At 38.1% G+C, this 18,839-nt stretch overlaps 1 protein-coding gene across 1 annotated transcript in view; it reads right to left on the bottom strand.

Moving 5' to 3' along the window:
- Nucleotides 1-18,358, bottom strand: part of LOC134680358 (uncharacterized) — a 112,509-nt gene extending 94,151 nt beyond the window's left edge. Inside the window, exon 1 of the mRNA XM_063539482.1 lies at nucleotides 18,183-18,358. The gene's annotated coding sequence lies outside the window, so the exon portion shown is untranslated. The remainder of the gene's footprint in view (nucleotides 1-18,182) is intronic.
- Between the last annotated feature and the right edge of the window lie 481 nt (nucleotides 18,359-18,839).

Raw genomic sequence — 18,839 nt, 5'->3', positions numbered from 1 at the left:
TATGTAAAACGCTTAGCTATAACCACGCTTGTATGTAATTACTTTGAACATACTGTCCTGCAGTTTGGCAGAAGAAGAAATTGTACAAATAGGTTTATTTCGCCTGAATATTTTGAACTAACGACCCGCCCCAGCTTCGCATGGGTTAACAAATACATCTAAACCTTCCTCAAGAATGACTCTATTGATAGGTGAAAACCGCATGAAAATTCGTTCCACAGTTTTTGAGATTATCGCGAACATACAAACACACGAACAGACAGACGCGCGGGGGACTTTATTTTATAAGGTGTAGTGATGTAGTAGCCGCTCTTATTTAGTTAAGTTTTTACCTATACATAAATTTACCTCATCAACCGTGTGAGCTAGTAAATTTGAACACTTGCAAATGTACCTAGTTTAGCCACATAATAATGTAGAATCATAGAGGTAATACGTATTAATGCCCTCATTACAAAAATAACGAGTTATCGGGTGTACTACACAAATTACACTTTACATTTTACAATGTCATCTAAACCGAAGTATTTCTGCTATTTCATGTGTTTACATTCAATTTAAATTTTCACATGTAACCGAAAACTGTTTAAACATATTCCTGAACGCCATTGCGCAAGCGATCCGTAGCCGTTTGAAAATGGAACAGTTTACATTAACCGCGACCATTTTAATGGCCTTTGGAAATCCCATTCCAATTAGAACTCTTTAAAAGAGCGGATAAGGTAGAGTTTCTCTTGTACTGGTTTGACAGAATGAGATCTCATAATTCGCGGGTAAGGGTTTAGTTGGCACTGCACTTTTGGTGTGGAAATATTAGCGTGAAGGAATCTATTAGTCTAATATTACTAAATTATCATAGAAACAGCTGTGTAATGTTAACAGGTATTAAGGTGCCTTTGCATATACAAATACAATGCATACAATGCATATTAAAGTATAATAATTCAGCTTATATATATACGTCCCACCCCTGGGCTGGGCACAGCATAATAGGCCTCCTCTCCGCAACAGTATGATAATACCTACATACCAGGGGCCCATTTCTCGAACTATATTAGACTAATATTATTAGTCCACGTACTGTCAAATCGTGTTGCCATGACAACACACTAATAATATTAGACTAATATCGTTCAAGAAATGGGCCTCAGGTTTCCTTACGATGTTTTCGTTCACAGAAAAAGTAGTGAACACTTTTTTTTTAATACACCTTTATACAAGATACGTAATGTTCCCAACAAGTTTATAAGTTTATTCCCACTCCACTTACTTACTTACTCCAAGTTTACTTTTCTCCAAGTTTCCCAGATTAAAGTTACACAAAAGTTTTCGGGTCCAACATGAGATAACGAAAACAGGCCAAGTTTGATGTAAAAGTAAAACTTGGCGATTAGTAAAAGGAATGGATACAAGGTTAATGCCTAAAGAACAATGCCTGGTGACATTGAGCGCGGGGGTCCGGCAAAGGAAGTGGTTTTGGTGTTTCGGTCGATAACGGCGGCTTTGACACCGATAAATGTCGAAGAAAATGACGATGTTGAAGACAAGTCACTTTAAACATCACTTCTGATGCTTTTTGTTCTACTTGCAAACCAGTAATGATGACTAGACGCGGAAAAACGCTTAAAGTGAATTCATTGGACACCCTGGGTCCTAGACTAAATGACAATCGCTGGTGGGAAATGCCAATCGAAACTTAAGTAAATAATGTATGGGAATAGTCTTTTCGTAACATATGCCATACTGATTATTTCTTTGTGTTTGGCGTTTATCGTTGCAAGCCTGAATGCTGATGCTAAAGTAGCAGTCGGTCGGTCATTTGCTTCATTTGTATCCTAATCTTGGAAACTGGTGAAATTAAGGGTCACAGCTAGGATCCGTTTAAATTGTGAAATTTGCGATAGACAGACGTATTGCTATGGTGTAGATATTTTATATTTATCACAAATTGACTGAATCCTCCATAACACTTAGTAACCTATACGCTTTTTTTTCTGAAAAGCCAAGTTTAAGATTCGCAAGTTAGATGATCCGTGGACACGTACGGACAAGAGTGTTTAAAGAACGAAGATCTGATCAGAGCTCATTTCAAACTATTGTCTATTTGCCTAACATGGCCTTACAAGCGCAAACACTGCACGCAAGCGAAGTAGGCGTTCAAACGAATACTAATGTTGTGGTAAAACATGCTAAACCTATAATGAGGACACGAAACGTGTTAATTCGAACGCGTTTATCATTTTCGAGGTCTAAGCGGATGTTTTTATCCATATTGATTAGGTACTGGAAGGACTGCTAGATCCATGTCTGTCATTGTCTGTTTGATAAATTTATTTTTTTAGTTTTATCTTTGTAGATACATTTTGTAGCGTGGCATTTTGGGAGAGGGCATTGGATAGGACCAAATGGCGAGCAAGGTGTGGTGAAGGCTTTCGGGCCCTCCATTTGATATGGAAATGTTTAGATAAATTTTCCAGTTTTCTTAAGTGAAATTGGAATATTGATTCAAAATAACTACTTATTACCTCTAATATTCTTCACTTATTTTTCAATGTATGGACGGTGCATTTTTTTAAAGTTTTTTTTCAAGATTTAGTTATTCTGAAAGAAAAAGTTAATTATTTCAAAAAAGTTAAAACAGCTTCCAAACATTATACCTACGGCACAGAAATTACCTAGTAAAAGCTTTATTAGAGACCAGACCTATCTAAATTCACGGTCTAATCTAAGCTAACATACCTATTACCTAGGTAACTAACATTCGGGAAGGGTCTAACAACCTTTGAAAATAATAGCAAACTAACTTTAGGAAAGGGTCCAGAACGCCCTTTAAAAATAATAGGGTATTTATTATAAGGGTTACATTAGAAGCACATTTAACGCTTGGGGAACGTGAATAGGAGTTTTAAAGGGTCTATTATAAAGGATTTAACATAATCTGCTGACGAACGTCACTGGAGGAATCCTATTACATTAATCCTATTATGGTAGCCACAAAGATGTGTTGTTCAAAATAATCACAAGTAATTTACGCCGATCTTAAGGTGGATTAAGACACGGATGCGGCGTGTGTGATAACCGCCTAAATCCGGATATTCAAAGGGTTTGAAAAGGGACTTTACCTACTTGAATTAATTTTAATGGCTCTAGCTGATCTAGGGTCGCAGTATATTTGTTAAAATAGTCTTTAAGGGTCGGCAACGTACTCGTAATACCTGGAGCTTTACCATGACGAAGCTATATAAGTCGCATAACTCCGTCCCTTAGCAATTCAGTTTAGGTCTTTAACAGAATCGCAATAAGGACATCATGGTAAGGCCGGCCTTTAAGATACGATGCTTTTTTCTTTCAGGTTTGAAGATGGATCTTTATATTAGCGAGTCTGAAAGTTTCTGGAGAAACGCATACCTAGTTGAAGACTGCCAACCAGCATCTACTTAAGTGGTGAAGATGAAACTATTTTCGCGAAGAGCGATGACGGAAAGAAGCGGCAGGGATTACTTTCGTTATACTTGTTAAGTAGGTATATAGCTAAATAATGACCTATTTTATTTCATTCATTTTGAAAGTTATTTTCGCTCAAAAGTAGAACAGCGTAAAAAAACTGCGACTTGACTGTCGCATACTAATCTAATCTCAGTTACATTAAGACAATCCGTCACGCTTCGCCCGGGGCTCTTACCTACTGACATGGTTGCTTACCTAACACGTGGCTATTGGTCAAGATTGCTATCACAGCAGGATTGTGGATGACTTTATACAAGTGATAAAATTACCATCCCTTTTTAACAGCACGCGATTGAAAGTGACCAATACTGACATTTTCACGTGACGCGACTTAACTGTCGCATAATAATTGAATTTCTGTTACATTAGATAGTACATATGTACATTACACAATACTTCTAAAAAACTTCCTTCATATCTAAAGGACTCTTACCTACTGACATGGTTGCTTACCTAATAACACGTGCAGGTCAAGATTGCTATCACAGCAGGATTGTTGATGGCTTTATACACGTGATAAAATTACCGTCACTTTATAACACCGCGCGATTGACAGTGACCATCTGACATTTTTACGCAACTTATCCCAGTTACATTAGACCATTCTTCTAAAGAAAATAATTCCAATCCAAAGGGCTCTTACCTACTGACATGGTTGCTTAACTAACACGTGGCTATTGATCAAGATTGCTATCACATCAGGATTGTGGATGACTTTATACAAGTGATAAAATTACTGTCACTTTATAACACCGCGCGATTTAAAGTGACCATCACTGACATTTTCACGCGACTTAACTTCTTCTTCCTCGCGTTATCCCGGCATTCCGCCACGGCTCATGAAAGCCTGGGGTCCGCTTGACAACTAATCCCATGATTTGACGCAGGCACTAGTTTTTACGAAAGCGACTGCCATCTGACCTTCCAACCCAGAGGGTAAACTAGGCCTTATTGGGATTAGTCCGGTTTCCTCACGATGTTTTCCTTCACCGAAAAGCGACTGGTAAATATCAAATGATATTTCGTACATAAGTTCCGGAAAACTCATTGGTACGAGCCGGGGTTTGAACCCGAGACCTCCAGATTGCAAGTCGCACGTTCTCACCGCTAGGCCACCAGCGCGACTTAACTGACGCATAATAATTTAATCTCAGTTACATTAGACAATCCTTTTAAAGAAAATCCTTCGAATCCAAAGGGCTCTTACCTACTGACATGGTTGCTTACCTAACACGTGGCAGACTATTGGTCAAGATTGCTATCTCAGCAGGATTGTGGATGGTTTCATACAAATGATAAAATTACCGTCACTTTTTAACACCGCGCGATTGGACGTGACCGATACTGTCATTATGACACTATCACGAAGACAAGAACGACCCACTACGACAAGAACGACCCACTACGACGAGCCTCTAGCCGCCCAGGGACCTATAAGAAGGTCTCCTGTTCCATTCTAATTTGAATTTTCGTTTTGACAAATCAAAATTGCATTTATCTCGGCAAGTTTTGACGTCTGGGCGGCTAAGGTTTAGAAAGGGGTTCGATAAGCTAGGTCTGATCAGTCCGTATAAGTGTCCTATTAGCTATTATCTGTTCTATTAGCTTTTAGTTTCCACGGAGGAACAAAGGACCTCCTTAAATGGCCAGAGGGTCTACCGCAAACATTCCACCTCTCTATTGCTCTTGCATATTTGAGTACTAATGTGCCGTCGGCGAAATTTCCAACATTGTGAAATTTCCACATGATAAAATTTCGGTGCTTCCTCCTTTTTTGTATGAGAATTGAAATTTTCCATTTCCAAAAGGAAAGTCTCCGTTGTTTCCTGTGATATTTCCGAGAACTTTCCGCAACTTGCACACCTACATATTCGAGCGATAAAGAGGCAAATAGACGAACAAGCAAACGAAGTAGTTCGTGGTAGGCATTCAGCATCATAAAATTAGACCAAGATAAGTCTGCAACGATTTTGATAGCACACGCAGTGCAAGTGTTATTTTAAATGTCTAACATCTATGAAATACTGCGTATGCTATCAAAATCGTTGCAGACTTTTCTTGGTCTAACTCTATTGCCGTGAACCAGTTTTTCGGCCGCTCTAATGTCATTGACACCGGCATGAATGGCGTGCCTCGAACCAGCGCCGGCGCATCTATTCCGAAATTTCGCAATTTGGCTGTCTTTGTCACTCTTGTGTTTACAAGATAAGGCGCGAGAGGAAAGGGTAGCTTCGAATTTGGCGTAGGCGGGGTTCATTTACGTGTCGTGTCGTGATATTGATACAGAATCGATTCTTATTTTTAAATCTTCATTTCGTAATCCTTGCGGTAGGTACAGAGCACGGTGTCTTAAGAGAGTCTTCTTCTCTAAGAGTATCTTCTTCTCCCTGCCCTCATCCTTAGAGTATCTAAAGAGGAAAATAAGGACTACCTTGTAAGAGGCCATCCCCTTTCCTCTTAAATTTATTCACTAAAATAACAACAAAAACATTCTGAAAAAAGTGAAAACCAATGCGATTGGTCGATATGCCAATCGACAATGAAAAACGTAATACCTAGGTACTAGGTACCGGTTGAAAACGGGCCCAATTACTCGAAAGTACCTAAATGATGAGTGACCTAAACATTAAAACTTGTTTGTTTGAAACGGTTTGTTTAAAAAAAGGCTGTTTGTATGTCAAATAATACTACCTTATTCAACATCATATGTGTACTCTGCAGTATCAACACTGCAGTATTAAAAAATAGCTACCTGACGTGTAAACTAACCCTTTCCACAAAATCATACTATCATATTAGAACAACGTCGAATACGCCCTTTTAGAAAAAAGGCTTAACCAACCCCTTGTCAAGTCCAAGGTTAACTGACACCCTGGGCTATATTAGCATCGCTTGGTTACCATCCAGTATAAAATGACTTCCATAACCTTGGCAACTATGCGTATCCGGAGATCTCATTTATAATGGATCTTGTAGTAGCGAGCAGCCAACTGACAAAATAAATTGACCATGCGTGAACCTTAATTCAACGTGATAAGGTCTACCAACGCAACTGTGTGTGAGTATACATAGGAATAGACACTGCATGCAAACATTGAGGAACCCACGCAAACGTTACGTGTGGAGTTAACGGAGTTAATATTAAATTGCTGAATAGAATCGTAAGGTTGGGTTACCTTTACCTTTGTGCCATAGTAAAAACAGTTAATCAATTCGGCCTTTTGCAAGTGTTTAAGCATTTCCAAGGAAACCTGATTATGTAGGTACTTACTACGCTACGCCGTTCAGGGGAAAATCGAATTTTCGTTATCCGCCTCTCCATTCGATCGCGTATTCGAGCGATGCGGATAACGAAATTTTGAATTTCTATTTTTTAGAGGTATACCCTCAGACAGAAGAGGCCATACTTAATTACCTTCTTTTATTTATTACGTACTAATTTGTATTCCATGGACTCCATTTACTGATTGTAATTTGCGTCGACAACTTAAAGGTTTGATGTCAGTATATAGATCTAACGTAAAGCAACATGCGAAGCGATATATTAACGACAAACGAACAGTAATTAAGTAAGGGAGCGATGGAGTGCCGATAAGATGGGCCGATAACAGCTGACTGACTTTGAACGTTTCGCAATGTTCGAAATTACTTCGTCATGTTGAGGTATTGCTATCCCTGTTAATGTTAGTCATAGTTTATTAAATGATTAGCATAATATGAAATATTATTACACGTGTCGATGTCGGTAAAGAGATACCTACACACTCTACACAGAAAAACAAAAGTTTATATTCCCGGTAGTGAAGGATTGGAGCCGAAATTCCGTCGGTGTAATATTTTGGCCTGTATCAAATAATTGTAGGTACCTAATCAGAATATGTAGTGGAGTTTACCTCTTGGCGCAAAAGTATACAGATGTACTGCATAATTATTTTCCATCGTATTTTCATGGAAACATACGAAAGTGTTGCTATTTCTGTCAGTCTCGGTACAAAAGGTACAAAGGCTGACATTGACTGTATTAGCTTGACAAATACGAAAGTTTCCGAGAAAATACGATGGAAAACAATTATGCACTACATCTGTACCCTACTTGTACTTACTATTTTCTAGTAGCATCTGTTTTTAATACTTCTGAACTACCATCATAAAACGTAATAAAATAATATAATATAAGTATACATGTCTCCATGTCGAATTATCTTCACGCTAATCTACACCATTTGGGCGTTCAAGAATGGATAAAGTTTTGTTTTCCCATTGTGTTGTATATTCAATTATTCACAGTGTAGCCCTTGAAGATCATTAGACGAGAAACTTCGAACTAGTTTCAATAACATCTTGGAACTAACAAGAGGGATGAATTTACACGTAACACGTAGTTATTTACAAACTTTGATGCTTCAGTAAGTATTTCAGTTCTTGTTATGTTAACGACTGGTTATGCCGTGTTTACTGGTGAAAATTGAAATAGTTGTACAATAATTTGGTATAAATTTATGTTCTTTGAAAAATAACGAGACAGAGAAAATACTTATTTATTTTATATCAAAAGCTTAAAGCCCAATGGATGTACATTATAATAATAGCTCTTCGCATACAAATGTGCAATTTTATACCTATTTAAAATTATTATCAACCATTCTCCTATAGGCTAGGTGAGCTACAAATAAGTAGAAAGGTACCTATAAAGGAATTCTTGAGAAAATTTCATTAAAGCGGAAGATCGAACTAAAAGTTCCTGTTACACGGATTGTTATTAAAATACCTTGCCGTTCTAACAAGGCGATATTCGACTCTTGAAAATACCCAGATCGTTATGGCTTACTTGCATCAACGAACAATAAAATGTTACTTTTTACGGATAAATAAATCATAAAAAGTTTCAATAAACTTATGGTACTTTTCGTGATATGGCGTTTTTATCATATGAATATTTTACTAGCGATTTCACAAACTGCTAAAATTACGTACTTACTCAAATGTAAATTGTGCACCATGTCGTTTGAACAGGCGTTCCTCAAGAAAGACATTCTAATTATCTTGTTGTTGTTGTTGTTTATAGAGCGTATCATTGTAGGAAATACAATAGGACAAAGAAAAACGACAGTTGGAAGATCAGAAAGAATGCCGAAATAGAACAAGTGATAGCCGAGCCGAATAACTATAATAGGTGAGGTCAAAGCACATTGTCTACGACGCTGGCCCGATCTTACTTTGGTCGACCAACTGGACGCCGTCCTGATGGTCATCCTAAATATCGTAGGGCAGATAGAGTGGAGGCAGATCTTGTAAACTGTGTGAGGTGTGCAATAAACAGTAATAAAATACTTTGGTCGACCAACTGAATGCAGTCTTGTTCGTCATCCTAAATATCGTTGGGCGGATAGAGTGGAGGCAGATCTTGTAAACTGTGTGAGGTTTGCAATAAACAGTAAGGGCATACTTGGGTCGACCAACTGGACGCCGTCTTGTTGGCCAGCCTAAATATCGTTGGGCGGATAGAGTGGAGCCAGATCTTGTAAAAATGTAAACTGTGTGAGGTGTGCAATAAACAGTAAGAGCATACGGACGCCGTCTTGTTGGTCAGCCTAAATATCGATGGGCGAATAGAGTGGAGGCAGATCTTGTAAAAATGTAAACTGTGTGAGGTGTGCGATAAACAGTAAGAGCATACTTGGGTCGACCATTTGGACGTCGTCCTGTTGGTCATCCTAAATATCGTTGGGCGGATAGAGTGGAGGCAGATCTTGTAAACTGTGTGAGGTTTGCAATAAACAGTAAGGGCATACTTGGGTCGACCAACTGGACGCCGTCTTGTTGGCCAGCCTAAATATCGTTGGGCGGATAGAGTGGAGGCAGATCTGTAAACTGTGTGAGGTGTGCAATAAAGAGTATTGTACTGTGTGAGGTGTGCAATAAACAGTAATAGAATACTTTGGTCGACCAACTGAATGCAGTCTTGTTGGTCATCCTAAATATCGTTGGGCGGATAGAGTGGAGGCAGATCTTGTAAACTGTGTGAGGTTTGCAATAAACAGTAAGGGCATACTTGGGTCGACCAACTGGACGCCGTCTTGTTGGCCAGCCTAAATATCGTTGGGCGGATAGAGTGGAGGCAGATCTGTAAACTGTGTGAGGTGTGCAATAAAGAGTATTGTACTGTGTGAGGTATGCAATAAAGAGTATTGTTATAATACAACACCAGGAAATATGGTTAATACTTTTTTGATTAGACAGTATTCAGTTCCACTATTAGTAAATTCGTCTATTGTTCTGGGCTCTGTAATATGTGCATAAAGGCACAATGTTATTGTGCTCAGCCTGTGTGTTCAGCTTTCTATTTGCTGGTGTTTCGGAATTCAATGCAGATGGTAAGTAGGTACAAATACACGGTGTGTAGAATAACAACAAAGGCCGATTTGGACTAAGGCATCCTTTATAGTGCCATTATAATAGCCATACTCAGTGTTTTCTCGGTAGGGTTGTAAAGTTTTAAACAAGTTATGAATTTTGGTAGTAGTAAATCGCCTTGGCTGCCGACTTTCCTTCGCGCAGAAGTTGTTATATACTTTAAAACTCATTTTCACCCCATAGAGGTTGAATTTAAAATATCCTTAGTGGAGCTCTACAATATTTCAAGAATATAAGTATGCCCAAATTTTTAAGGGTTATAGGTATTTATAAACGTTTAATATTGTATTTAAAAATTCTTGACTTGGAGCCAAATTCAAATTTACATTTTGATGTTATAGTACTTATAGTGTTATCATTCGCCGTTGCGTCTCGGTCATGCCAATACATGTATCCGAACTAGTACGAGTGAACTGCACGCGCAAATGATAACAAAATTATATCATTTTGCTATCAGAAAAATATACGTTCAAATTGGCCTCTTGCTTGTACAGGTTGCTTAACAATCAGAGCACCTTCAATTTGATGCAAGATGCAATTTGATACATATCAGTATCATCTTGTGTGGCAACGTCTCACCTTGCTGCCAAGTGCCAATCCACGCCTGTCGATTTTGCTTTTTACAAGGTTAGGTCCATAATTATATATTTGAGGTGCAGTTAACTAGCTTCCTCAATATTACCTTACAAAAGAAATGCAAAGTTTGAAAGTACTTACATTATTTTTATCAATAATGGTCGCCTTCTTGCCATTATTAAGGGAATTACCTTTGTAGTATCCAATGTGGTTCAGATAATAATTACTATTTTTCTTCAAGAAAACAAGGTTCCCGTATCGTCATCGCTTATGCTTAAACCATCTCCCACACTGTTACCTGACCATCGGTGGACCTTATGCCTTTTATAATAAGGTCCATCGATGTATAATTTGAGTGTTGCTGTTTGTACAACATCTGGAATTCTGGGAACCTACCCTAAAAATATATTTTCTGGCCTTACTTATTCAGCACATCCGCTGCCAAGAAAGCTATCTGTTTTTTTTTTGCGTAGCAACTGAGGAGCTTAGTACTTACTGAAAATTATAGAAAAGCAAGAATCTAAAAGCAAAGTTTTGAAATTCTACTTAATGCCCGTTTTACATTATTTTGATTTCTGTGGCCTTGGCTTTTGTTAGATAGTAATTATATTCTAGAATGGATACACTACTTTTCCTTAATTTTAAGCTTAATCGGCTTTCATAAATAGAGCGTTAGCGATTCGCACGTTTTGTAACGAGGCGGTAAAGTTTTCGTAGCATTTTGATGACGTCACTATTCGGGTGATTATCTCTTGCAAAATAATACCCCAGCAGTTATGAACTACTAGTAGTTACAATGCATAACATAAGGTTATTTCATTAGTGCTACCATTTCCTTAGCTGAGTTTAAGCCAACAGGAGTGGTAATTTCTCCATACAAACGTACTCGACTGTTTCCTCCGTGGGTTTTGATGCTAGAACAATGATTTTTTCAATACAGATTAATATTGTCAATATCTGTGTCGGACCGTTCTGCTTTTTTTGATATTTTTGTTTTTTAAGGCGCTAGAGCCCTTCAAAAATAGCCAAAATGGCCTCATTGACTATGCCGCAATGAGAGGCGTAGTATTCATAACTGATATCAATTAGCCAAAAAAGCAAAACGGTCCGACACAGATAATATCATAATCATTTGGATTTCCAAATTTGGTTACGATTGGTTAAGTTTTGGAGGAGGAAACAGTCGAGTACGAAACCTTTTGATTGAGATTTTTACGCGGGATTTTTCGCCTTATCCTTATCGCACTAGTTTTAGGAGCCGCTTCCGTTCGCGAGACGGGTATATTTACCTAAAACATTTAAAACTCAGCTCCTGTTTCGTCTTAAATCTAAAAAAACGTCCAACAATTACACGTCCGAAATAACCCATCCACAAAAAATATAAATTAGTACAAATCAAGTGAAGGCCTCGCTCCAATTTCACCAAAGCAAGGTCAGATCGTCAATACCGGTCGTAATGACATTGCACTGCTTTCTACACCAATGATAGATTGTTTAGAAACAAAAGCTTTCGAAACAATCGTTGCAATTGAATAATTAAGAAAATTAGACTTTGTGCAGTACGTGAAACGGTTGAAATTGACTTGTGAGCAATTTGTTGCAGGTCAAGTTTTGTTGGAAGGAGTATCATATGATGAATGCAGCGCGATGAATAGAATTGGATTCTTATCGGAAGAAAAGTCAGTATGTATCGTATGTATTTAACACTTAACAGTCAGAAAAACTATTAGCTTAGTACTAGGGAATGCAATCTCGATCTCGCAATTTCAAGATCTCGCGAGATCTCGCACGAATATTCGAGATTCAATCTCGTTGACAGGAAATCTCGATTTTAGCAATCTCGGTCGAGATCTTGATTAATATTTTCGAGATCTCGAACGTAGTTTATTTATTACTTGAATGTTGATTAATTTGTAGATCCTCAAAATAAAACATGACGTAGGTACTAGAAATAAGTAGTATATACGGAATTCTTAGAGATTTTTGCTCAAAATAACACATTTTTAATTACTTTGTCAAATCTCGATCTCGTCGAGATTAATTTCGATCTCGAAAGTGTGACGGTCGAGATCTCGAAACACCCTATCTCGATTCATATTTTTCGTGCGAGATCTCGAATCGCCAATCTTGGTGCGAGATTGCATTCCCTACTTAGTATCCTGTATGCAGCACCTAGTTTGTTGGCAACAGCGCAGCTATTAAACTGTCTTATTAGAGATGCTCAGGTAGCTAAATCATATAAATAGGAAAGGAAATTTTTGAACAATAATAAAAGTGCGAAAATAATTCAATACCTTGGTCACGGTTGATCAGTATCAACTAGTCGTTTTTTATTAATAATAACATACATGAATAATTAAGTAAATATAAAACATTAAATTAGCTTAGTCGTTTTAGTAATTTACGATATTTTATAAGCGACAAAATAAAAGTATTTTGTCTTTTTACCAAGCAGAATATTTTTATGTTGAATGTAAGGTGAAGATCACGTGGCTGGAATCCCCGAAGGGCGCCGTAAGTCACGTTTCCATCCCAGTTGGCCGTGACTATATGGAATCGCGAAAATTGACGTAAATAACAAACTTTACAACTTTAATGGTTTCTTTAGATAAGAAATTTTCAAATGTTTCTCAAGCAATCAACATTGTTTAAATACCTATTTGATAACTAACTAAAGCGTACTAAAATCTAACCGTTTACTTAATATAGTAGTTACTAAAGTTTTTGAGAAAAATTGCGAGGACCGCATAGGGGCTGTCCATAAAGGCATAAATTACCTACGTCATCGATTTATGACGATTTTTGACCCCCCTCCCCTAAAATCATCCAAAAATCATGCTTCGGATGACCCCGTTTCCTCCTACGTCATGCTACCATCATCCGATGTCCAGAACCCCCCTCCCCCCTTATTTGAAATGACGTAATTTATGAATAGCCCCTTACGGCATTTCATCTACAGATTTAATTGGTTCTACCTCAGCAGTTGTCAATCTTATGAAACTCTTATGTGAGGTGTTGCATCGTTTACCTAACAATCTAAACATTTAAGTAAGTACCTATCTTGATATCCTTAAACTTTAAAATCCCGTTTTATCGTTAATTCTTTTGCCTCATTATCATAACTGTAAATGGGTCGCGAATTAAAAAGTAGTGCAATTAAGAACGTGCCATTTTTAAATAAACCAGGGCATCCAGACGCGTGAAAAGCAGCTTTGACGTGCAAAGGAAAAACCGCGTTAAAACGTACGATATTAATGTGTAAAAAGATTCATTTGGAAAGCTCACTTTATTTTTCGAGGGTTTTCATGTAGACCTTTTTGTGAAACCTTTTTAAGTAAAAGAGAAAAAAGAGATAAATATATTATGGAAAAACATGGATGGCCCCATCTTTTTTACTTGAAATAAATGTTGCTATACAGTCAAGGAACTTGATTTCATTCATTTTGTTTTTGGTCACAATGATAATTTAATAATCAATAAAAAGCGAGTTTAAATATTCAACGTTTAGTATCGTTCGTATCCAGACGCAGCTTTTTGGAGCAAGTGAAAGAAAAAGTGGGGGTCGTGTCGTATCAAAAAGCCAAAGAGCTGGCGCAAGATAGGGAAAGCTGGAAGATACTCTACCGACAAGCAGAGAATAACTCTTAAGTTAATGATGAGTATCGTTTGATATACCTATATAAACCTCAGACAACTAGCATCAGCTGTGAATTTCCGGCTACAATATTTTGCACATTTTTCTATTGTCTCATTCCTTTGTTGATACTTATTGTGCTCAACATTTTCGTAGGCGTATCTTTAATACTGTTAACCTGACACGCATACATTTTGTATCTTTTCCACGCCCACGCACATTCAGAGGAGCATCTGGTGTTCTGTGTTGCCCACAAATTGAGTTGGCCTAAACATACAACCGCTAAAATTTATGCTAAACACTGTCGTCGATTCATTATTAAGCCCTCCCTAGACTAAATTGTAAATGTAAGATATTTTAATAGTATTGGCTTAGTAAATAGCCTAGAGATAGGGCGTGCGACTTCAATAAGTATCTTGAAACTTTATGTGTACCTACGAAGAAAGTAACTTTTCCGAAAAAGTTTATTTTCTTTTTTTGGTAGGAAGATCAGAATTCAGAAGGGTCTTAAAGGTTCTTTGCTTTAGGTCGCCTAAGCGATCTCCAGGTTTCTGGATGCAACGGGCCACGGGGAAAATGCATTACGGATAAGGAGGTTTAATACTTTCGAGATCATGCTTTATTTCAGCTTAACGCATTCACTGCCAGGGGACGTGGCCTAGGAACAAACTTTTATGACGGTGGACGCACACGTGCGTCGGGGGCAGTGAATTTGTTAAATACGACATCAAGATGTAGTTTTAACAAATTAATATACATTTCGAGAAGTCTGGAAAAAATCCCATTCGGCGCCAATATTCGATTTGAACTTTTGTCCTCAATTTTCATATTTAATCGTATTGTTAGTATCAAATAAAGTCAGCCCGACACTGCCAAAATCTCCAACCTTGAACCGAATAAGATACGCTTGGCTAGACATAAAGCCCAAATCAGACATCAAAGAAACAAGTTGGCAAATAGATACTTCGGATATTTGGAGACTATCAGAATTTTATCGGCAATTCACTGCGCCGTCTTGTTTCAAGTACATATTCGTGGTGCATCTTTTTCTTAAGGGGGTCCCCCACGCCAATGACCTTCGATCTGAATCCCTTAGTTTTCTGATGTTTTTTGTAGCTTATCATATTAACAGCAACGGCTTTAAGCAATATAGTATCCCATATTTACTTTAAAGCTCATTGTCTTCGAGATATTTAGCATCAAAGTTGAACAATTTTAGGCTGAAAAACTGGTTTTCTGGCCATAACTTTTGTGTTAATTATTTTAAAATTAAAACCTTGGACGCGATTTTCGAGACTACAAAGACAAACCCAAATATGTGGATTTCGTACATGTAAGATCCTACACTGCAAACTAGATACGAAAAAAGTGTTTTTTTAGACAATGTTTAAAAAATTCATAAAAAATAAGTATTCATTTTTTTCAATATACGGTGGACAAAACCGGAGATAAAAGATTGAAGAACTGATAACCGTTTGCCTTATAATTTTATCTGTAGTGCAAAAAAAGAAGATACGATTCAAAACTTGTCAAAAATCGTTGAAAACCTCGGGTAGCCCCTTAATATATGTACTTGGAAACACTTTTAACCTCTAGCCGCTCAGAGACCTATAAAAAGGTCTCCTGTTCCATTCTAATTTGAATTTTGTGTTGACAAAATAAAATTTCTTCTTGCTTGGCAAGGTTTGACGTATGGGCGGCTAGAGGATAAGATTCAGAACCAGGGGTCGTTTTGATGCCAATAAGGCAAAATGAATTAGGTACCTACTTTATGGACGATGAGAGTTTTTTTTATGATATAGCAGAGATCTAGCTTGTGGATGTGGTGATATGGAAAAAAGTAGTTTTAGTTTATTTACTAACCATAATGTAACATGATCATTACATACAGTATAGTATACAGTAATGTTTAAGAATAATAAATATGTATCCGATTTCTAATTTAAATTAATATTCTTAAACATTTACCAGCCGTATACGCGCTACAGCAGTTAGATTGAACTTATATTTGAAATATATGTATGTCCAAATCATAATCCAATTAGCACTAAGCGGAAACATAAACTCAGATGAAAAACTTTATTTCTGTTTCCATTCCCTAAGTCACCCTGTATTATACAGGCTGACATCGGGGATAAATTAATACCGTAATCTAGGGACCAGCTCAAATACTACTTAGCCAAATTGAAGGGATAATCCCAAGGCCCAACTTCAGGTTTGATAATGTCATTAATATCCTTGATTGGCTATCAAACTACTGGGTTCATTACTGGGCCTTGTTATTATAGCCGCACTTACTTTATTTTATGATTACTGTTCTTTTAGGGGCTGGTGATTTTGCTTGTCCATGTTTACTTTATGTTTGACAGTGTAGGTAGTAATGTCCGACCGAAGTTTGAGTTTCGGTTTGGGCATAAAAAAACAATTTTCCGTCGAAGGTTCGGTTTAAAAAAAACTACCGAACCTTTCGGCCGCGCCGTAGTGTCCGACTGAACCTTCGGTTTTGGTTTCGGTAAAATATCGGATATCAAACGGACATTAGTTAGTAGGTATACCTATTGATATTGTAAGTAGCTCAATGTTTGTTCAGGTGATTGCCTGATTGCTATAAAAATATAAGTACTTATTATAACTATTTACTAGTAGTTGTTCCTTTCAATAGGTATCATCTGTTTTAACGTATACTAATAAACTATCTATGTATATTAATAAACCTGTTATCACACTGGCACCACCGCCGCTTCGGCGCGTAGATAGTGTGAACATGAACACAGGTTTACGTTTAAATAGGTGGTGACTCGCCAACTCATTGAGTGGGCCCCGCAATGGCCGCACGCACAGTGCGACAACGTGGCAACACTTTGGAGTGGCTGTGAGGTTGTCGAGAGGCGAGTCTGCGGTAGCCAGATTCCGGTAATCGGTTCGAGGCGAGGGCCAGATGACAAGGCCCTCTGGAATAGGGGTCCGCGGTGTCGCCACTCACCGTCAGCTCGCCACAAGCTGGAGCCTTGTGGCGAGGATTATTTGGAGCCTTACGTGTCCCACTGCTGGGCAAAGGCCTCCCCCTAATTTCTCCACAGATCTTTTTCCGATCCTGTGACTGGCCACTCCTTCAAAAAGGAGTCTAGTTCATCCCGCCAACGTCGGCGGGGTCTGCCAACTCCCCGATTTGAGTTTTCGGGCTCCCACTCTGCAGCAATTTTGCCCCACAACTCATTCGGCATTCGGCGGACGTGACCAGCCCAGTCCCATTTTAGTTTGGCTGTCTTCCGAGCCACATCGACGATTTGGGTTTTGGAGCGCAGCGTGGTGTTTCGGACTCGATCCACCAATTTGACACCTAATATGCTACGCTCCATAGCTCGTTGACAAACCCCGAGTTTGGACCTCTGAGCTTTAGTCAAAGACAAAGTCTGTGCACTATAGGTTAGAACTGGGAGTATGCACATGTCCATGAGCTTCCGTATCAGGTGTTTCATGGACCAATAGCTCCTCCAGGCGTTTCCAATCCGTCTTTCGACCTCTTTTTCCTGACGCGCCTGGAAGGAGAGGAGACTAATTGGCCCAAATGAATGTACTCATGGACATATGCAACCCCATTAGTATGCATTTACCTCATAGTTGATAAACTCTTGAGCGTGAGTTATGCATTTAAGTGCAACAGGCAAAGTACAGTCAGCACCAAACTTAGCTGAATACTGTAATTTTCAAAAAATGTTACATTTTAAGGATTCGATATTGTATTTTTGGAGACGTTTTAGAGGAGCTTTTGTCTAGCAGTGAGATTCATGTATATTCTATGTTCATGAAAAATAAACTTGGTTGAGAACCGGATCACGAAGAAGGAACATTTGTTAATTAGCATTTTACCTATAAATTGCATAGGTACTTACTTATATTTGATTAAAATATGAGAATCCTAATAAACTAACAATAAAACTCCGGTAACTTAACGCAAACAAGTATGCAACAAATCGATGATTCACCGTTACGTGAAAAATGCCGCAAAACAACGAACTTGAAAACCCAAACTTAACTCGTAAAACATTACCTTCAACGCGCCGCCTATAACTGCGTCAAAACAGGGGTAGGTGCCAGACACAGTTTAGCAACTTTTCACAACACTAGCACATCCAGGCTACACAAAAACGAGAATCACAACACTGGCACTACGAAATTCAAAATGGCGGACAACACGTCCGACTGGTTTGCGCGCCAAACCGCGACTGAGCTAGGCACGTTTGCCCGGTAAACTCCACCAATAAACAAATGAAACGAGCGGGTAAATTGTACCTCGTACATTACTGCTCAAGTTTGAATTGAGAAGAGAACGAATGTAGCCTGAAACGCAATGTAATGCAAGTAAACGTAAGTGACGGTGAACAACGGAAAGCGAAATTAAAGTAGCATTTTGCTTGTCATTGGAATATAACTCTTAATCGATTCACTTAAGTTAAGACACAGATATGAGATTTGATAATTAGTTTCCGATTGGCAAACATAACCTATAGCCTGCGGAAGTGTGACATGCGAAACATTATTATTAATATGAACCGTTTAAGACTTGATTACAGTAGCAGACATAATAGTTCCTTCCAGTTTCAATTAGATAACTTTATTGGCAAACATCAAACAGGTTACGTGTGCATATAAATTAATGAAGTTGTTAACTATTAAGACGTAACTGGGGGTGTTGAAAATTATCTCT

The sequence above is a fragment of the Cydia fagiglandana genome, chromosome 3 (genome assembly GCF_963556715.1).
Source record: "Cydia fagiglandana chromosome 3, ilCydFagi1.1, whole genome shotgun sequence".
NCBI classification, from domain to species: domain Eukaryota; kingdom Metazoa; phylum Arthropoda; class Insecta; order Lepidoptera; family Tortricidae; genus Cydia; species Cydia fagiglandana.
Note: the sequence above shows the minus strand (reverse complement) of the source record. Positions and strands in the feature narration are given on the sequence as shown.